General features: G+C 47.9%; 21 non-coding genes across 21 annotated transcripts; all 21 read left to right on the top strand.

The window, feature by feature from the left end:
* Window positions 1–2079: 2079 nt before the first annotated feature.
* Window positions 2080–2151, top strand: Trnat-cgu (transfer RNA threonine (anticodon CGU)). Its single transcript has one exon. It is a non-coding gene; the product is annotated as a tRNA-Thr (tRNA).
* A 317-nt stretch (window positions 2152–2468) lies between these two features.
* Window positions 2469–2543, top strand: Trnan-guu (transfer RNA asparagine (anticodon GUU)). Its single transcript has one exon. It is a non-coding gene; the product is annotated as a tRNA-Asn (tRNA).
* Window positions 2544–3618: 1075 nt separating this feature from the next.
* Window positions 3619–3692, top strand: Trnan-guu (transfer RNA asparagine (anticodon GUU)). Its single transcript has one exon. It is a non-coding gene; the product is annotated as a tRNA-Asn (tRNA).
* A 694-nt stretch (window positions 3693–4386) lies between these two features.
* On the top strand, window positions 4387–4458 carry Trnat-cgu (transfer RNA threonine (anticodon CGU)). Its single transcript has one exon. It is a non-coding gene; the product is annotated as a tRNA-Thr (tRNA).
* Window positions 4459–5544: 1086 nt separating this feature from the next.
* On the top strand, window positions 5545–5616 carry Trnat-cgu (transfer RNA threonine (anticodon CGU)). The gene has a single exon. It is a non-coding gene; the product is annotated as a tRNA-Thr (tRNA).
* A 319-nt stretch (window positions 5617–5935) lies between these two features.
* Trnan-guu (transfer RNA asparagine (anticodon GUU)) lies at window positions 5936–6009 on the top strand. Its single transcript has one exon. It is a non-coding gene; the product is annotated as a tRNA-Asn (tRNA).
* Window positions 6010–7086: 1077 nt separating this feature from the next.
* Window positions 7087–7160, top strand: Trnan-guu (transfer RNA asparagine (anticodon GUU)). Its single transcript has one exon. It is a non-coding gene; the product is annotated as a tRNA-Asn (tRNA).
* A 694-nt stretch (window positions 7161–7854) lies between these two features.
* On the top strand, window positions 7855–7926 carry Trnat-cgu (transfer RNA threonine (anticodon CGU)). The gene has a single exon. It is a non-coding gene; the product is annotated as a tRNA-Thr (tRNA).
* A 318-nt stretch (window positions 7927–8244) lies between these two features.
* Trnan-guu (transfer RNA asparagine (anticodon GUU)) lies at window positions 8245–8318 on the top strand. Its single transcript has one exon. It is a non-coding gene; the product is annotated as a tRNA-Asn (tRNA).
* A 689-nt stretch (window positions 8319–9007) lies between these two features.
* Trnat-cgu (transfer RNA threonine (anticodon CGU)) lies at window positions 9008–9079 on the top strand. Its single transcript has one exon. It is a non-coding gene; the product is annotated as a tRNA-Thr (tRNA).
* A 306-nt stretch (window positions 9080–9385) lies between these two features.
* On the top strand, window positions 9386–9459 carry Trnan-guu (transfer RNA asparagine (anticodon GUU)). The gene has a single exon. It is a non-coding gene; the product is annotated as a tRNA-Asn (tRNA).
* A 689-nt stretch (window positions 9460–10148) lies between these two features.
* Window positions 10149–10220, top strand: Trnat-cgu (transfer RNA threonine (anticodon CGU)). Its single transcript has one exon. It is a non-coding gene; the product is annotated as a tRNA-Thr (tRNA).
* Window positions 10221–10538: 318 nt separating this feature from the next.
* Window positions 10539–10612, top strand: Trnan-guu (transfer RNA asparagine (anticodon GUU)). Its single transcript has one exon. It is a non-coding gene; the product is annotated as a tRNA-Asn (tRNA).
* A 1078-nt stretch (window positions 10613–11690) lies between these two features.
* On the top strand, window positions 11691–11764 carry Trnan-guu (transfer RNA asparagine (anticodon GUU)). The gene has a single exon. It is a non-coding gene; the product is annotated as a tRNA-Asn (tRNA).
* Window positions 11765–12453: 689 nt separating this feature from the next.
* On the top strand, window positions 12454–12525 carry Trnat-cgu (transfer RNA threonine (anticodon CGU)). The gene has a single exon. It is a non-coding gene; the product is annotated as a tRNA-Thr (tRNA).
* Window positions 12526–12843: 318 nt separating this feature from the next.
* Trnan-guu (transfer RNA asparagine (anticodon GUU)) lies at window positions 12844–12917 on the top strand. Its single transcript has one exon. It is a non-coding gene; the product is annotated as a tRNA-Asn (tRNA).
* Window positions 12918–14229: 1312 nt separating this feature from the next.
* Window positions 14230–14301, top strand: Trnat-cgu (transfer RNA threonine (anticodon CGU)). Its single transcript has one exon. It is a non-coding gene; the product is annotated as a tRNA-Thr (tRNA).
* A 331-nt stretch (window positions 14302–14632) lies between these two features.
* On the top strand, window positions 14633–14706 carry Trnan-guu (transfer RNA asparagine (anticodon GUU)). The gene has a single exon. It is a non-coding gene; the product is annotated as a tRNA-Asn (tRNA).
* A 999-nt stretch (window positions 14707–15705) lies between these two features.
* Window positions 15706–15777, top strand: Trnat-cgu (transfer RNA threonine (anticodon CGU)). The gene has a single exon. It is a non-coding gene; the product is annotated as a tRNA-Thr (tRNA).
* Window positions 15778–17181: 1404 nt separating this feature from the next.
* On the top strand, window positions 17182–17252 carry Trnat-cgu (transfer RNA threonine (anticodon CGU)). The gene has a single exon. It is a non-coding gene; the product is annotated as a tRNA-Thr (tRNA).
* Window positions 17253–18657: 1405 nt separating this feature from the next.
* Trnat-cgu (transfer RNA threonine (anticodon CGU)) lies at window positions 18658–18728 on the top strand. Its single transcript has one exon. It is a non-coding gene; the product is annotated as a tRNA-Thr (tRNA).
* Window positions 18729–19741: the final 1013 nt, after the last annotated feature.

The following is a 19741-nucleotide window of genomic DNA, read 5'->3' on the forward strand; positions in this document are numbered from 1 at the left end:
TGAAAGGTTACATGCAATCGGCGTTAGCGACACGAACCTATGTCTCAAATGTAAATTGATCGACACGTTAGTGCACAGATTCACGTGCGGTGGCAATCTACAACTCTGTAATTGGATTAGGGAACAACTGGCTTTTCTTACGAGATCTTCGGTGGAAAATTTTCCCCCTGTTACATTCCTCAGGCCTCAGACTTGCTATTTTCCAGCAGCAAAAAACAACTCGGTCCATTGGTTAATGGGACACTATGTGAATTACGTAATTAATCACCTGGGAAATGACAATTCCACTGATTTTTACATGTACTTGAAGTGTGCTTTTTATAACGCCCTGAAATATAAAGACCACAAGAAAAACTACGGCAATATGCTTAAAATTGTATTCGAGCGACTGGGCATTGGTTGACAAGCCAACGAGATAAACAAAAATCGTTTATTTAAGCGAAACGACGCTTAAACAAAAACAATTGGGGAGAAGTACACTTTTACAGTTTCATATTACAATCACTTATCTTCTGCTGGCAAAGAAGGCTATTTTGTTTATTGCACAGAAGAAGCCGAAGCCGAAAGCCAGTATCGCAGGGTTAAAGATAAATTGTTTTCTTATACATTCATTTTATGACTGAGAAGGAAGTCTTATTTGTTTCCATGGAAGGGAACATACTTTTTTATTATTATTATTAATCTCAAGAAGGAAAGGAGGCTATGGAATTAGTGCCTTAACATAAAATTCCTTCTTCACATTCCATGAAGATTTTTCTTTTACAATAAAAAAATAACAAACAAACAAAAATAATAATAATAACAATAAAAAAAAAACTAAACAGAAATTAAAAAAAAATAATATACAGGTTCAGGGTCCACTACTTCCCATAACTTTATTATATATTACAAAGAAGTATGCTAGGTTGCCGAGAAGCAGTGGATGAAAAAAAAAAAAAAAAAAAAAAAGCACTAAAGCTATAACCTTCAATCTCTATTGCCTCGGCATGACATAAATTTTTTGTTTCAAATGAAGCATCTTTTGGTTCAGGATTTCGAAGGCAAAACAGCATATATCTACGTATACACAAGTTGTAAAATTTCTTATTGAAAACTATGATAAAGACACGCCTCAGCAACAGGACTGGGTGGAGACATCGCGGCCAGGCCTCGAGATTTTGACCCCTGCCCGCTTTGCCTCCGCCTGCCTCATGCTGCCAAGTTCCTTACAAAAAAAAAAAAAATAAAAAAAAAAAAAAAAAAAAAAGTGGCTAGGATACCTGGCTTTCACCCAGGAGGCCCGGAAAAAAAAAAAAAGAAAAAGAAAAAAAAAGTGGTAAAAAAAAAAAAAATCGGCTAGCGCGTTCGGCTGTTAACCGAAAGGTTGGTGGTTCGAGCCCACCCGGGGGCGAAATCGTTTTATCCGTCACCGAGGTGAGGACATACATCAACTTTGTTAGAGATACACAGCTAGTGTGGCAATTTGGCTGCGAAGGAGTGATGCCACAGATGCTTACACACATTCAGGCAGGTGGCACAGTAGGTAAAAACATGGCCCTACACAGACGTTCTACTGTTTTCCTATTTATTCACCATGTGTGACACTGCAGTGGAGCGACGCCCACTACAAAAGACGTTTTATTTATATTAAATTTCAGCGTATGCGTCGCGAGTGCCATATGACAGGGCCTGTCTCTCGATGTCGATTTGTATTTTGTGTCTCTTAAGTGTCGGTCTGCAGTAGGCCGCTGTTGGCCGAGCGACGTGCAGTCGCCTTACATGAAGCCCCATGGGCAACGCCAGTGCCACTGTGAACAACAGCAAACTGTAGCCAGAGAGTGGAGCCGAAAGGCGCATTTCGCAGTCGAGCCACTTTATCCCACAAGCTGTGCACTAGGACAAGAAATTGCAGACCGCAAACTTTTGGTGGCCTGACGGTCGTCGCCGATCGTAAGGGCGAAACACTCGAGAGATTTGGAGAACGGCAATGTGGACACTCCCAGCAGCAGCAGTGCGCCAAATCAATTATCTGGTCGAGGGCTGCAAGATTCAGTGTGATGAAGTGAGAATTCGGGGATAGCTCGCATATTCAAGGCTGCCGCCTTCTTAGCTCAGTGGTAGAGCACTGGTCTCGTAAACCAGGAGTCGTGAGTTCGAACGTCACAGAAGGCATCCATTTTTTTAACTTTCCTGCAACGTGCGGAGCTACCTCGAGCAATATCTATCACATGGCAGTACACTGAATGAAAGGTATGTTCTACAACCTATGACAAGTATTCTACTGGCCTAGGAGGTTTTCTGAATGCATAGGCAGAACAGTGGTTTGTATGCATTTTGTAGTATAATGTCATTCGTTTATGAGCGTTGCTACAGTGTGCATGCACGTTATCCATGTGAAGAGGCAAAAGCAGATCCTACCATTCTGCGAGATTCCTGCAGAATGTGTACGAATTGCGTTGATATAGATTGCAAAAGTGAGCCAAAGTCGACGCCTCCGTGGCGCAATCGGCTAGCGCGTTCGGCTGTTAACCGAAAGGTTGGTGGTTCGAGCCCACCCGGGGCGAAATCGTTTTATCCGTCACCGAGGTGAGGACATACATCAACTTTGTTAGAGATACACAGCTAGTGTGGCAATTTGGCTGCGAAGGAGTGATGCCACAGATGCTTACACACATTCAGGCAGGTGGCACAGTAGGTAAAAACATGGCCCTACACAGACGTTCTACTGTTTTCCTATTTATTCACCATGTGTGACACTGCAGTGGAGCGACGCCCACTACAAAAGACGTTTTATTTACATTCAATTTCAGCGTATGCGTCGCGAGTGCCATATGACAAGGCCTGTCTCTCGATGTCGATTTGTATTTTGTGTCTCTTAAGTGTCGGTCTGCAGTAGGCCGCTGTTGGCCGAGCGACGTGCAGTCGCCTTACATGAAGCCCCATGGGCAACGCCAGTGGCACTGTGAACAACAGCAAACTGTAGCCAGAGAGTGGAGCCGAAAGGCGCATTTCGCAGTCGAGCCACGTTATCCCACAAGCTGTGCACTAGGACAAGAAATTGCAGACCGCAAACTTTTGGTGGCCTGACGGTCGTCGCCGATCGTAAGGGCGAAACACTCGAGAGATTTGGAGAACGGCAATGTTGACACTCCCAGCAGCAGCAGTGCGAAAAATCAATTATCTGGTCGAGGGCTGCAAGATTCAGTGTGATGAAGTGAGAATTCGGGGATAGCTCGCATATTCAAAGCTGCCGCCTTCTTAGCTCAGTGGTAGAGCACTGGTCTCAGAACGAGGAGTCGTGAGTCCGAACCTCACAGAAGGCATCCGTTTTTTTAACTTTCCTGCAACGTGCTGAGCTACCTCGAGCAATATCTATCACATGGCAGTACACTGAATGACAGGATGTTCTAAAACCTATGCAAGTATTCTACTGGCCTAGGAGGTTTTCTGAATGCATAGGCAGAACAGTGGTTTGTATGCATTTTGTAGTATAATGTCATTCGTTTATGAGCGTCGCTACAGTGTGCATGCACGTTATCCATGTGAAAAGGCATAAGCAGATGCTACCATTCTGCGAGATTCCTGCAGAATGTGTACGAATTGCGTTGATATAGATTGTACAAGTGAGCCGAAGTCGACGCCTCCGTGGCGCAATCGGCTAGCGCGTTCGGCTGTTAACCGAAAGGTTGGTGGTTCGAGCCCACCCGGGTGCGAAATCGTTTTATCCGTCACCGAGGTGAGGACATACATCAACTTTGTTAGAGATACACAGCTAGTGTGGCAATTTGGCTGCGAAGGAGTGATGCCACAGATGCTTATACACATTCAGGCAGGTGGCACAGTAGGTAAAAACATGGCCCTACACAGGTGTTCTACTGTTTTCCTTTCCTATTTATTCACCATGTGTGACACTGCAGTGGAGCGACGCCCACTACAAAAGACGTATTATTTACATTCAATTTCAGCGTATACGTCGCTAGTGCCATAAGACAGGGCCTGTCTCTCGATGTCGATTTGTATTTTGTGTCTCTTAAGTGTCGGTCTGCAGTAGGCCGCTGTTGGCCGAGCGACGTGCAGTTGCCTTACATGAAGCCCCATGGGCAACGCCAGTGCCACTGTGAACAACAGCAAACTGTAGCCAGAGAGTGGAGCCGAAAGGCGCATTTCGCAGTCGAGCCACGTTATCCCACAAGCTGTGCACTAGGACAAGACATTGCAGACCGCAAACTTTTGGTGGCCTGACGGTCGTCGCCGATCGTAAGGGCGAAACTGTCGAGAGATTTGGAGAACGGCAATGTGGACACTCCCAGCAGCAGCAGTGCGCCAAATCAATTATCTGGTCGAGGGCTGCAAGATTCAGTGTGATGAAGTGAGAATTCGTGGATAGCCCGCAAATTCATAGCTGCCGCCTTCTTAGCTCAGTGGTATAACACTGGTCTCGTAAACCAGGAGTCGTGAGTTCGAACGTCACAGAAGGCATCCATTTTTTTAACTATCCTGCAACGTGCGGAGCTACCTCGAGCAATATCTATCACATGGCAGTACACTGAATGAAAGGGATGTTCTACAACGTATGACAAGTATTCTACTGGCCTAGGAGGTTTTCTGAATGCATAGGCACAACAGTGGTTTGTATGCATTTTGTAGTATAATGTCATTCGTTTATGAGCGTCGCTACAGTGTGCGTGCACGTTAACCATGTGAAGAGGCATAAGCAGATGCTACCATTTTGCGAGATTCCTGCAGAATGTGTACGAATTGCGTTGATATAGAGAGCAAAAGTGAGCCAAAGTCGACGCCTCCGTGGCGCAGTCGGCTAGCGCGTTCGGCTGTTAACCAAAAGGTTGGTGGTTCGGGCCCAGCCGGGTGCGAAATCGTTTTATCCGTCACCGAGGTGAGGACATACATCAACTTTGTTAGAGATACACAGCTAGTGTGGCAATTTGGCTGCGAAGGAGTGATGCCACAGATGCTTATACACATTCAGGCAGGTGGCACAGTAGGTAAAAACATGGCCCTACACAGCCGTTCTACTGTTTTCCTTTCCTATTTATTCACCATGTGTGACACTGCAGTGGAGCGACGCCCACTACAAAAGACGTATTATTTACATTCAATTTCAGCGTATACGTCGCGAGTGCCATAAGACAAGGCCTGTCTCTCGATGTCGATTTGTATTTTGTGTCTCTTAAGTGTCGGTCTGCAGTAGGCCGCTGTTGGCCGAGCGACGTGCAGTCGCCTTACATGAAGCCCCATGGGCAACGCCAGTGCCACTGTGAACAACAGCAAACTGTAGCCAGAGAGTGGAGCCGAAAGGCGCATTTCGCAGTCGAGCCACGTTATCCCACAAGCTGTGCACTAGGACAAGAAATTGCAGACCGCAAACTTTTGGTGGCCTGACGGTCGTCGCCGATCGTAAGGGCGAAACACTCGAGAGATTTGGAGAACGGCAATGTGGACACTCCCAGCAGCAGCAGTGCGCCAAATCAATTATCTGGTCGAGGGCTGCAAGATTCAGTGTGATGAAGTGAGAATTCGGGGATAGCTCGCATATTCAAAGCTGCCGCCTTCTTAGCTCAGTGGTAGAGCACTGGTCTCGTAAACCAGGAGTCCTGAGTTCGAACCTCACAGAAGGCATCCATTTTTTTAACTTTCCTGCAACGTGCGGAGCTACCTCGAGCAATATCTATCACATGGCAGTACACTGAATGAAAGGGATGTTCTACAACGTATGACAAGTATTCTACTGGCCTAGGAGGTTTTCTGAATGCATAGGCAAGAACAGTGGTTTGTATGCATTTTGTAGTATAATGTCATTCGTTTATGAGCGTCGCTACAGTGTGCATGCACGTTAACCATGTGAAGGGGCATAAGCAGATGCTACCATTCTGCGAGATTCCTGCAGAATGTGTACGAATAAAGTTGATATAGATTGCACAAGTGAGCCAAAGTCGACGCCTCCGTGGCGCAATCGGCTAGCGCCTTCGGCTGTTAACTGAAAGGTTGGTGGTTCGAGCCCACCCGGGTGCGAAATCATTTTATCCGTCACCGAGGTGAGGACATACATCAACTTTGTTAGAGATACACAGCTAGTGTGGCAATTTGGCTGCGAAGGAGTGATGCCACAGATGCTTATACACATTCAATCAGGTGGCACAGTAGGTAAAAACATGGCCCTACACAGACCTTCTACTGTTTTCCTATTTATTCACCATGTGTGACACTGCAGTGGAGCGACGCCCACTACAAAAGACGTTTTATTTACATTCAATTTCAGCGTATGCGTCGCGAGTGCCATATGACGGGGCCTGTCTCTCGATGTCGATTTGTATTTTGTGTCTCTTAAGTGTCGGTCTGCAGTAGGCCGCTGTTGGCCGAGCGACGTGCAGTCGCCTTACATGAAGCCCCATGGGCAACGCCAGTGCCACTGTGAACAACAGCAAACTGTAGCCAGAGAGTGGAGCCGAAAGGCGCATTTCGCAGTCGAGCCACGTTATCCCACAAGCTGTGCACTAGGACAAGAAATTGCAGACCGCAAACTTTTGGTGGCCTGACGGTCGTCGCCGATCGTAAGGGCGAAAAACTCGAGAGATTTGGAGAACGGCAATGTGGACACTCCCAGCAGCAGCAGTGCGCCAAATCAATTATCTGGTCGAGGGCTGCAAGATTCAGTGTGATGAAGTGAGAATTCGGGGATAGCTCGCATATTCAAAGCTGCCGCCTTCTTAGCTCAGTGGTAGAGCACTGGTCTCAGAACGAGGAGTCGTGAGTCCGAACCTCACAGAAGGCATCCGTTTTTTTAACTTTCCTGCAACGTGCGGAGCTACCTCGAGCAATATCTATCACATGGCAGTACACTGAATGACAGGGATGTTCTACAACCTATGCAAGTATTCTACTGGCCTAGGAGGTTTTCTGAATGCATAGGCAGAACAGTGGTTTGTATGCATTTTGTAGTATAATGTCATTCGTTTATGAGCGTCGCTACGGTGTGCATGCACGTTATCCATGTGAAAAGGCATAAGCAGATGCTACCATTCTGCGAGATTCCTGCAGAATGTGTACGAATTGCGTTGATATAGATTGTACAAGAGAGCCAAAGTCGACGCCTCCGTGGCGCAATCGGCTAGCGCGTTCGGCTGTTAACCGAAAGGTTGGTGGTTCGAGCCCACCCGGGTGCGAAATCGTTTTATCCGTCACCGAGGTGAGGACATACATCAACTTTGTTAGAGATACACAGCTAGTGTGGCAATTTGGCTGCGAAGGAGTGATGCCACAGATGCTTATACACATTCAGGCAGGTGGCACAGTAGGTAAAAACATGGCCCTACACAGACGTTCTACTGTTTTCCTTTCCTATTTATTCACCATGTGTGACACTGCAGTGGAGCGACGCCCACTACAAAAGACGTTTTATTTACATTCAATTTCAGCGTATGCGTCGCGAGTGCCATATGACAGGGCCTGTCTCTCGATGTCGATTTGTATTTTGTGTCTCTTAAGTGTCGGTCTGCAGTAGGCCGCTGTTGGCCGAGCGACGTGCAGTCGCCTTACATGAAGCCCCATGGGCAACGCCAGTGCCACTGTGAACAACAGCAAACTGTAGCCAGAGAGTGGAGCCGAAAGGCGCATTTCGCAGTCGAGCCACGTTATCCCACAAGCTGTGCACTAGGACAAGAAATTGCAGACCGCAAACTTTTGGTGGCCTGACGGTCGTCGCCGATCGTAAGGGCGAAACACTCGAGAGATTTGGAGAACGGCAATGTGGACACTCCCAGCAGCAGCAGTGCGCCAAATCAATTATCTGGTCGAGGGCTGCAAGATTCAGTGTGATGAAGTGAGAATTCGGGGATAGCTCGCATATTCAAAGCTGCCGCCTTCTTAGCTCAGTGGTAGAGCACTGGTCTCGTAAACCAGGAGTCGTGAGTTCGAACCTCACAGAAGGCATTCATTTTTTTAACTTTCCTGCAACGTGCGGAGCTACCTCGAGCAATATCTATCACATGGCAGTACACTGAATGAAAGGGATGTTCTACAACCTATGACAAGTATTCTACTGGCCTAGGAGGTTTTCTGAATGCATAGGCACAACAGTGGTTTGTATGCATTTTGTAGTATAATGTCATTCGTTTATGAGCGTCGCTACAGTGTGCATGCACGTTATCCATGTGAAGAGGCAAAAGCAGATGCTACCATTCTGCGAGATTCCTGCAGAATGTGTACGAATTGCGTTGATATAGATTGCACAAGTGGGCCGAAGTCGACGCCTCCGTGGCGCAATCGGCTTGCGCGTTCGGCTGTTAACCGAAAGGTTGGTGGTTTGAGCCCACCCGGGGGCGAAATCGTTTTATCCGTCACCGAGGTGAGGACATACATCAACTTTGTTAGAGATACACAGCTAGTGTGGCAATTTGGCTGCGAAGGAGTGATGCCACAGATGCTTATACACATTCAGGCAGGTGGCACAGTAGGTAAAAACATGGCCCTACACAGACGTTCTACTGTTTTCCTATTTATTCACCATGTGTGACACTGCAGTGGAGCGACGCCCACTACAAAAGACGTTTTATTTACATTCAATTTCAGCGTATACGTCGCGAGTGCCATATGACAGGGCCTGTCTCTCGATGTCGATTTGTATTTTGTGTCTCTTAAGTGTCGGTCTGCAGTAGGCCGCTGTTGGCCGAGCGACGTGCAGTCGCCTTACATGAAGCCCCATGGGCAACGCCAGTGCCACTGTGAACAACAGCAAACTGTAGCCAGAGAGTGGAGCCGAAAGGCGCATTTCGCAGTCGAGCCACGTTATCCCACAAGCTGTGCACTAGGACAAGAAATTGCAGACCGCAAACTTTTGGTGGCCTGACGGTCGTCGCCGATCGTAAGGGCGAAACACTCGAGAGATTTGGAGAACGGCAATGTGGACACTCCCAGCAGCAGCAGTGCGCCAAATCAATTATCTGGTCGAGGGCTGCAAGATTCAGTGTGATGAAGTGAGAATTCGGGGATAGCTCGCATATTCAAAGCTGCCGCCTTCTTAGCTCAGTGGTAGAGCACTGGTCTCGTAAACCAGGAGTCGTGAGTTCGAACCTCACAGAAGGCATCCATTTTTTTAACTTTCCTGCTACCTCGAGCAATATCTATCACATGGCAGTACACTGAATGAAAGGGATGTTCTACAACCTATGACAAGTATTCTACTGGCCTAGGAGGTTTTCTGAATGCATAGGCAGAACAGTGGTTTGTATGCATTTTGTAGTATAATGTCATTCGTTTATGAGCGTCGCTACAGTGTGCATGCACGTTATCCATGTGAAGAGGCAAAAGCAGATGCTACCATTCTGCGAGATTCCTGCAGAATGTGTACGAATTGCTTTGATATAGATTGCACAAGTGGGCCGAAGTCGACGCCTCCGTGGCGCAATCGGCTAGCGCGTTCGGCTGTTAACCGAAAGGTTGGTGGATCGAGCCCACCCGGGGGCGAAATCGTTTTATCCGTCACCGTGGTGAGGACATACATCAACTTTGTTAGAGATACACAGCTAGTGTGGCAATTTGGCTGCGAAGGAGTGATGCCACAGATGCTTATACACATTCAGGCAGGTGGCACAGTAGGTAAAAACATGGCCCTACACAGACGTTCTACTGTTTTCCTATTTATTCACCATGTGTGACACTGCTGTGGAGCGACGCCCACTACAAAAGACGTTTTATTTACATTCAATTTCAGCGTATACGTCGCGAGTGCCATATGACAGGGCCTGTCTCTCGATGTCGATTTGTATTTTGTGTCTCTTAAGTGTCGGTCTGCAGTAGGCCGCTGTTGGCCGAGCGACGTGCAGTCGCCTTACATGAAGCCCCATGGGCAACGCCAGTGCCACTGTGAACAACAGCAAACTGTAGCCAGAGAGTGTAGCCGAAAGGCGCATTTCGCAGTCGAGCCACGTTATCCCACAAGCTGTGCACTAGGACAAGAAATTGCAGACCGCAAACTTTTGGTGGCCTGACGGTCGTCGCCGATCGTAAGGGCGAAACACTCGAGAGATTTGGAGAACGGCAATGTGGACACTCCCAGCAGCAGCAGTGCGCCAAATCAATTATCTGGTCGAGGGCTGCAAGATTCAGTGTGATGAAGTGAGAATTCGGGGATAGCTCGCATATTCAAAGCTGCCGCCTTCTTAGCTCAGTGGTAGAGCACTGGTCTCGTAAACCAGGAGTCGTGAGTTCGAACCTCACAGAAGGCATCCATTTTTTTAACTTTCCTGCAACGTGCGGAGCTACCTCGAGCAATATCTATCACATGGCAGTACACTGAATGAAAGGGATGTTCTACAACCTATGACAAGTATTCTACTGGCCTAGGAGGTTTTCTGAATGCATAGGCAGAACAGTGGTTTGTATGCATTTTGTAGTATAATGTCATTCGTTTATGAGCGTCGCTACAGTGTGCATGCACGTTAACCATGTGAAGGGGCATAAGCAGATGCTACCATTCTGCGAGATTCCTGCAGAATGTGTACGAATTAAGTTGATATAGATTGCACAAGTGAGCCAAAGTCGACGCCTCCGTGGCGCAATCGGCTAGCGCGTTCGGCTGTTAACCGAAAGGTTGGTGGTTCGAGCCCACCCGGGTGCGAAATCGTTTTATCCGTCACCGAGGTGAGGACATACATCAACTTTGTTAGAGATACACAGCTAGTGTGGCAATTTGGCTGCGAAGGAGTGATGCCACAGATGCTTATACACATTCAATCAGGTGGCACAGTAGGTAAAAACATGGCCCTACACAGACGTTCTACTGTTTTCCTATTTATTCACCATGTGTGACACTGCAGTGGAGCGACGCCCACTACAAAAGACGTTTTATTTACATTCAATTTCAGCGTATGCGTCGCGAGTGCCATATGACAGGGCCTGTCTCTCGATGTCGATTTGTATTTTGTGTCTCTTAAGTGTCGGTCTGCAGTAGGCCGCTGTTGGCCGAGCGACGTGCAGTCGCCTTACATGAAGCCCCATGGGCAACGCCAGTGCCACTGTGAACAACAGCAAACTGTAGCCAGAGAGTGGAGCCGAAAGGCGCATTTCGCAGTCGAGCCACGTTATCCCACAAGCTGTGCACTAGGACAAGAAATTGCAGACCGCAAACTTTTGGTGGCCTGACGGTCGTCGCCGATCGTAAGGGCGAAACACTCGAGAGATTTGGAGAACGGCAATGTGGACACTCCCAGCAGCAGCAGTGCGCCAAATCAATTATCTGGTCGAGGGCTGCAAGATTCAGTGTGATGAAGTGAGAATTCGGGGATAGCTCGCATATTCAAAGCTGCCGCCTTCTTAGCTCAGTGGTAGAGCACTGGTCTCGTAACCAGGAGTCGTGAGTTCGAACCTCACAGAAGGCATCCATTTTTTTAACTTTCTTGCAACGTGCGGAGCTACCTCGAGCAATATCTATCACATGGCAGTACACTGAATGAAAGGGATGTTCTACAACCTATGACAAGTATTCTACTGGCCTAGGAGGTTTTCTGAATGCATAGGCAGAACAGTGGTTTGTATGCATTTTGTAGTATAATGTCATTCGTTTATGAGCGTCGCTACAGTGTGCATGCACGTTATCCATGTGAAGAGGCAAAAGCAGATGCTACCATTCTGCGAGATTCCTGCAGAATGTGTACGAATTGCGTTGATATAGATTGCACAAGTGGGCCGAAGTCGACGCCTCCGTGGCGCAATCGGCTAGCGCGTTCGGCTGTTAACCGAAATGTTGGTGGTTCGAGCCCACCCGGGGGCGAAATCGTTTTATCCGTCACCGAGGTGAGGACATACATCAACTTTGTTAGAGATACACAGCTAGTGTGGCAATTTGGCTGCGAAGGAGTGATGCCACAGATGCTTATACACATTCAGGCAGGTGGCACAGTAGGTAAAAACATGGCCCTACACAGACGTTCTACTGTTTTCCTATTTATTCACCATGTGTGACACTGCAGTGGAGCGACGCCCACTACAAAAGACGTTTTATTTACATTCAATTTCAGCGTATACGTCGCGAGTGCCATATGACAGGGCCTGTCTCTCGATGTCGATTTGTATTTTGTGTCTCTTAAGTGTCGGTCTGCAGTAGGCCGCTGTTGGCCGAGCGACGTGCAGTCGCCTTACATGAAGCCCCATGGGCAACGCCAGTGCCACTGTGAACAACAGCAAACTGTAGCCAGAGAGTGGAGCCGAAAGGCGCATTTCGCAGTCGAGCCACGTTATCCCACAAGCTGTGCACTAGGACAAGAAATTGCAGACCGCAAACTTTTGGTGGCCTGACGGTCGTCGCCGATCGTAAGGGCGAAACACTCGAGAGATTTGGAGAACGGCAATGTGGACACTCCCAGCAGCAGCAGTGCGCCAAATCAATTATCTGGTCGAGGGCTGCAAGATTCAGTGTGATGAAGTGAGAATTCGGGGATAGCTCGCATATTCAAAGCTGCCGCCTTCTTAGCTCAGTGGTAGAGCACTGGTCTCGTAAACCAGGAGTCGTGAGTTCGAACCTCACAGAAGGCATCCATTTTTTTAACTTTCCTGCAACGTGCGGAGCTACCTCGAGCAATATCTATCACATGGCAGTACACTGAATGAAAGGGATGTTCTACAACCTATGACAAGTATTCTACTGGCCTAGGAGGTTTTCTGAATGCATAGGCAGAACAGTGGTTTGTATGCATTTTGTAGTATAATGTCATTCGTTTATGAGCGTCGCTACAGTGTGCATGCACGTTAACCATGTGAAGGGGCATAAGCAGATGCTACCATTCTGCGAGATTCCTGCAGAATGTGTACGAATTAAGTTGATATAGATTGCACAAGTGAGCCAAAGTCGACGCCTCCGTGGCGCAATCGGCTAGCGCGTTCGGCTGTTAACCGAAAGGTTGGTGGTTCGAGCCCACCCGGGTGCGAAATCGTTTTATCCGTCACCGAGGTGAGGACATACATCAACTTTGATAGAGATACACAGCTAGTGTGGCAATTTGGCTGCGAAGGAGTGATGCCACAGATGCTTATACACATTCAGCCAGGTGACACTGTAGGTAAAAACATGGCCCGACACAGACGTTCTACTGTTTTCCGTTTTAATCGCCATGTGTGACGCTCCAGTAGAGCGACGCCCACTACAAAAGACGTATTATTTACATTCAATTTCAGCGTACACGTCGCGAGTGCCATATGACAGGGCCTGTCTCTCGATGTCGATTTGTATTTTGTGTCTCTTAAGTGTCGGTCTGCAGTAGGCTGCTGTTGGCCGAGCGACGTGCAGTCGCCTTACACGAAGCCCCATGGGCAACGTCATTGCCACTGTGGACAACAGCAAAATGTAGCCAGAGAGAGGAGCCGAAAGGCGCATTTCGCAGTCGAGCCACGCTCTCCGAAAAGCTGTGCACTTGGTCAAGATCTTGCAGTCCGCAAACTTTTGGTGGCCAGACGTTCGTCGTCGATCGTAAGGGCGAAACAGTCGAGAGATTTGGAAAACGGCAATGTGGACACCCCCAGCAGCGGCTGTGCCCCAAGTCCGTTATGTGGTCGAGGGCTGCAAGATTCAGTATGATGAAGTGGGAATTCGGGGATAGCTTACAAATGCAAAGCTGCCTCCTTCTTAGCTAAGGGTAGAGCACTGGTCTCGTAAACCAGGGGTCGTGAGTTCGTACCTCACAGAAAGCATCCATTTTTTTTTAACCTTCCTACAACGAGCGGAGCTACCTCGAGCAGCGTCTAACACATGGCAATACACTGAATGTAACGGATGTTCTACAACCTATGGCAAGTATTCTACTGGCCTAGGATTTTTTTCTGAATGCATTGTCAGAACAGTGGATTGTATGTATTTTGTAGTATAATGAGGGCTGCAAGATTCAGAATGATGAAGTGGGAATTCGGGGATAGCTTACAAATGCAAAGCTGCCTCCTTCTTAGCTAAGGGTAGAGCACTGGTCTCGTAAACCAGGGGTCGTGAGTTCGTACCTCACAGAAAGCATCCATTTTTTTAACCTTCCTACAACGAGCGGAGCTACCTCGAGCAGCATCTAACACATGGCAGTACACTGAATGTAACGGATGTTCTACAACCTATGACAAGTATTCTACTGGCCAAGGATTTTTTTCTGAATGCATTGTCAGAACAGTGGATTGTATGTATTTTGTAGTATAATGAGGGCTGCAAGATTCAGTATGATGTAGTGGGTATTCGGGATAGCTCGCAAATTCAAAGCTGCCGCCTTCTTAGCTCAGTGGTACAGCACTGGTCTCGTAAACCAGGGGTCGTGAGTTCGAACCTCACAGAAGGCATCCATTTTTGTAACCTTCCTGCATCGAGCGGAGCTACCTCGAGCAGCATCTAACACATGGCAGTACACTGAAAGTAACGGATGTTCTACAACCTATGACAAGTATTCCACTGGCCTAGAAGGTTTTCTGAATGCATTGGCAGAACAGTGGATTGTATGCATTTTTAGTATAATGACATGCTTGGCGATGTCATTCGTTTATGAGCCTCGCTACAGTGTACATACACGTTATCTATGTGAAGAGGCATAAGCAGATGCTAGCATTCTGCGTGATTCCTGCTGAAGATGTACGAATTTGGTTATTATACAGAGCATAGTGAGCAAAAGTCACGGTCTCCGTGGCGCAATTGGCAGGCGCGTTCGGCTGTTAACCGAAAGGTTGGTGGTTCGAGCCCACCCGGGGGCGAAATCGTTTTAACCATCACCCAGGTGAGGACATACATCAACTTTGTTAGAGATACACAGCTAGTGTGGCAATTTGGCTGCGAAGGAGTGATGCCACAGATGCTTATACACATTCAGCCAGGTGACACTGTAGGTAAAAACATGGCCCTACACAGACGTTCTACTGTTTTCCGTTTTATTCGCCATGTGTGACACTGCAGTAGAGCGACGCCCACTACAAAAGACGTATTATTTACATTCAATTTCAGCGTACACGTCGCGAGTGACATATGACAGAGCCTGTCTCTCGATGTCGATTTGTATTTTGTGTCTCTTAAGTGTCGGTCTGCAGTAGGCTGCTGTTGGCTGAGCGACGTGCAGTCGCCTTACATGAAGCCCCATGGGCAACGTCATTGCCACTGTGGACAACAGCAAACTGTAGCCAGAGAGAGGAGCCGAAAGGCGCATTTCGCAGTCGAGCCACGCTGTCCCACAAGCTGTGCACTAGGTCAAGATCTTGCAGTCCGCAAACTTTTGGTGGCCAGACGTTCGTCGTCCATCGTAAGGGCGAAACAGTCGAGAGATTTGGAAAACGGCAATGTGGACACCTCCAGCAGCGGCTGTGCGCCAAGTCCGTTATGTGGTCGAGGGCTGCAAGATTCAGTATTATGAAGTGGGAATTCGGGGATAGCTTACAAATGCAAAGATGCCTCCTTCTTAGCTAAGGGTAGAGCACTGGTCTCGTAAACCAGGGGTCGTGAGTTCCTACCTCACAGAAAGCATCCATTTTTTTAACCTTCCTGCAACGAGCGGAGCTACCTCGAGCAGCATCTAACACATGGCAGTACACTGAATGTAACGGATGTTCTACAACCTATGACAAGTATTCTACTGGCATAGGATTTTTTCTGAATGCATTGTCAGAACAGTGATTTGTATGTATTGTGTAGTATAATGAGGGCTGCAAGATTCAGTATGATGAAGTGAGAATTCGGGGATAGCTCGCAAATGCAAAGCTGCCGCCTTCTTAGCTCAGTGGTAGAGCACTGTTCTCGTAAACCAGGGGTCGTGAGTTCGAACCTCACAGAAGGCATCCATTTTTTTAACCTTCCTGCATCGAGCGGAGCTACCTCGAGCAGCATCTAACACATGGCAGTACACTGAAAGTAACGGATGTTCTACAACCTATGATAAGTATTCTACTGGCCTAGAAGGTTTTCTGAATGCATTGGCAGAACAGTGGATTGTATGCATTTTTAGTATAATGACATGCTTGGCGATGTCGTTCGTTTATGAGCCTCGCTACAGTGTACATACACGTTATCCATGTGAAGAGGCATAAGCAGATGCTGGCATTCTGCTTGATTCCTGCTGAAGATGTACGAATTTGGTTATTATACAGAGCAAAGTGAGCAAAAGTCATGGTCTCCGTGGCGCAATTGGCAGGCGCGTTCTGCTGTTAACCGAAAGGTTAGTCGTTCGAGCCCACCCGGGGGCCAAATCGCTTTAACCGTCACCCAGGTGAGGACATACGTCAACTTTGTTAGAGATACACAGATAGTGTGGCAATTTGCCTGCGAAGGAGTGATGCCACAGATGCTTATACACATTCAGCCAGGTGACACTGTAGGTAAAAACATGGCCCTACACAGACGTTCTACTGTTTTTCGTTTTATTCGCCATGTGTGACACTGCAGTAGAGCGACGCCAACTACAAAAGACGTATTTTTTACATTCAATTTCAGCGTACAAGTCGCGAGTGCCATATGACAGGGCCTGTCTCTCGATGTCGATTTGTATTTTGTGTCTCTTAAGTGTCGGTCTGCAGTAGGCCGCTGTTGGTCGAGCGACGTGCAGTCGCCTTACATGAAGCCCCATGGGCAACGCCAGTGCCACTGTGAACAACAGCAAACTGTTGCCAGAGAGAGGAGCTGAAAGGCGCATTTCGCAGTCGAGCCACGCTACCCCACAAGCTATGCACTAGGTCAAGATCTTGCAGTCCGCAAACTTTTGGTGGCCAGACGGTCGTCGTCGATCGTAAGGGCGAAATAGTCGAAAGATTTGGAAAACGGCAATGTGGACACCCCCAGCAGCGGCTGTGCGCCAAGTCCGTTATGTGGTCGAGGGCTGCAAGATTCAGTATGATGAAGTGGGAATTCGGGGATAGCTTACAAATGCAAAGCTGCCTCCTTCTTAGCTAAGGGTAGAGCACTGGTCTCGTAAACCAGGGGTCGTGAGTTCGTACCTCACAGAAAGCATCCATTTCTTTAACCTTCCTGCAACGTGCGGAGCTACCTCGAGCAGCATCTAACACATGGCAGTACACTGAATGTAACGGATGTTCTACAACCTATGACAAGTATTCTACGGGCCTAGGATTTTTTCTGAATGCATTGTCAGAACAGCGGATTGTATGTATTTTGTAGTATAATGAGGGCTGCAAGATTCAGTATGATGAAGTGAGAATTCGGGGATAGCTCGCAAATGCAAAGCTGCCGCCTTCTTAGCTAAGGGTAGAGCACTGGTCTCGTAAACCAGGGGTCGTGAGTTCGAACCTCACAGAAGGCATCCATTTTTTTAACCTTCCTGCATCGACCGGAGCTACCTCGAGCAGCATCTAACACATGGCAGTACACTGAAAGTAACGGATGTTCTACAACCTATGACAAGTATTCTACTGGCCTAGGAGGTTTTCTGAATGCATTGGTAGAACAGTGGATTGTATGCATTTTGTAGTATAATGTCATGCTTGGCGATGTCATTCGTTTATGAGCCTCGCTACAGTGTACATACACGTTATCCATGTGAAGAGGCATAAGCAGATGCTAGCATTCTGCGTGATTCCTGCTGAAGATGTACGAATTTGGTTATTATACATAGCAAAGTGATCAAAAGTCACGGCCTCCGTGGCGCCATTGGCTAGCGCGTTCTTCTGTTAACCGAAAGGTTGGTGGTTCGAGCCCACCAGGGGGCGAAGTCGTTTTAACCGTCACCCAGGTGAGGACATACGTCAACTTTGTTAGAGATACACAGCTAGTGTGGCAATTTGGCTGCGAAGGAGTGATGCCACAGATGCTTATACACATTCAGCCAGGTGACACTGTAGGTAAAAACATGGCCCTACACAGACGTTCTACTGTTTTCCGTTTTATTCGCCATGTGTGACACTGCAGTAGAGCGACGCCCACTACAAAAGACGTATTATTTACATTCAATTTCAGCGTACACGTCGCGAGTGCCATATGACAGGGCCTGTCTCTCGATGTCGATTTGTATTTTGTGTCTCTTAAGTGTCGGTCTGCAGTAGGCCGCTGTTGATCGAGCGACGTGCAGTCGCCTTACATGAAGCCCCATGGGCAACGCCAGTGCCACTGTGAACAACAGCAAACTGTTGCCAGAGAGAAGAGCTGAAAGGCGCATTTCGCAGTCGAGCCACGCTACCCCACAAGCTATGCACTAGGTCAAGATCTTGCAGTCCGCAAACTTTTGGTGGCCAGACGGTCGTCGTCGATCGTAAGGGCGAAATAGTCGAAAGATTTGGAAAACGGCAATGTGGACACCCCCAGCAGCGGCTGTGCGCCAAGTCCGTTATGTGGTCGAGGGCTGCAAGATTCAGTATGATGAAGTGGGAATTCGGGGATAGCTTACAAATGCAAAGCTGCCTCCTTCTTAGCTAAGGGTAGAGCACTGGTCTCGTAAACCAGGGGTCGTGAGTTCGTACCTCACAGAAAGCATCCATTTCTTTAACCTTCCTGCAACGTGCGGAGCTACCTCGAACAGCATCTTACACATGGCAGTACACTGAATGTAACGGATGTTCTACAACCTATGACAAGTATTCTACGGGCCTAGGATTTTTTCTGAATGCATTGTCAGAACAGCGGATTGTATGTATTTTGTAGTATAATGAGGGCTGCAAGATTCAGTATGATGAAGTGAGAATTCGGGGATAGCTCGCAAATGCAAAGCTGCCGCCTTCTTAGCTAAGGGTAGAGCACTGGTCTCGTAAACCAGGGGTCGTGAGTTCGAACCTCACAGAAGGCATCCATTTTTTTAACCTTCCTGCATCGAGCGGAGCTACCTCGAGCAGCATCTAACACATGGCAGTACACTGAAAGTAACGGATGTTCTACAACCTATGACAAGTATTCTACTGGCCTAGGAGGTTTTCTGAATGCATTGGTAGAACAGTGGATTGTATGCATTTTGTAGTATAATGTCATGCTTGGCGATGTCATTCGTTTATGAGCCTCGCTACAGTGTACATACACGTTATCCATGTGAAGAGGCATAAGCAGATGCTAGCATTCTGCGTGATTCCTGCTGAAGATGTACGAATTTGGTTATTATACATAGCAAAGTGATCAAAAGTCACGGCCTCCGTGGCGCCATTGGCTAGCGCGTTCTTCTGTTAACCGAAAGGTTGGTGGTTCGAGCCAACCAGGGGGCGAAGTCGTTTTAACCGTCACCCAGGTGAGGACATACGTCAACTTTGTTAGAGATACACAGCTAGTGTGGCAATTTGGCTGCGAAGGAGTGATGCCACAGATGCTTATACACATTCAGCCAGGTGACACTGTAGGTAAAAACATGGCCCTACACAGACGTTCTACTGTTTTCCGTTTTATTCGCCATGTGTGACACTGCAGTAGAGCGACGCCCACTACAAAAGACGTATTATTTACATTCAATTTCAGCGTACACGTCGCGAGTGCCATATGACAGGGCCTGTCTCTCGATGTCGATTTGTATTTTGTGTCTCTTAAGTGTCGGTCTGCAGTAGGCCGCTGTTGGTCGAGCGACGTGCAGTCGCCTTACATGAAGCCCCATGGGCAACGTCATTGCCACGGTGGACAACAGCAAACTGTAGCCAGAGAGAGGAGCCGAAAGGCGCATTTCGCAGTCGAGCCACGCTATCCCACAAGCTGTGCACTAGGTCAAGATCTTGTAGTCCGCAAACTTTTGGTGGCCAGACGTTCGTCGTCGATCGTAAGGGCGAAACAGTCGAGAGATTTGAAAAACGGCAATGTGGACACCCCCAGCAGCGGCTGTGCGCA

Source organism: Schistocerca gregaria, chromosome 5, assembly GCF_023897955.1.
Source record: "Schistocerca gregaria isolate iqSchGreg1 chromosome 5, iqSchGreg1.2, whole genome shotgun sequence".
Classification (NCBI taxonomy): domain Eukaryota; kingdom Metazoa; phylum Arthropoda; class Insecta; order Orthoptera; family Acrididae; genus Schistocerca; species Schistocerca gregaria.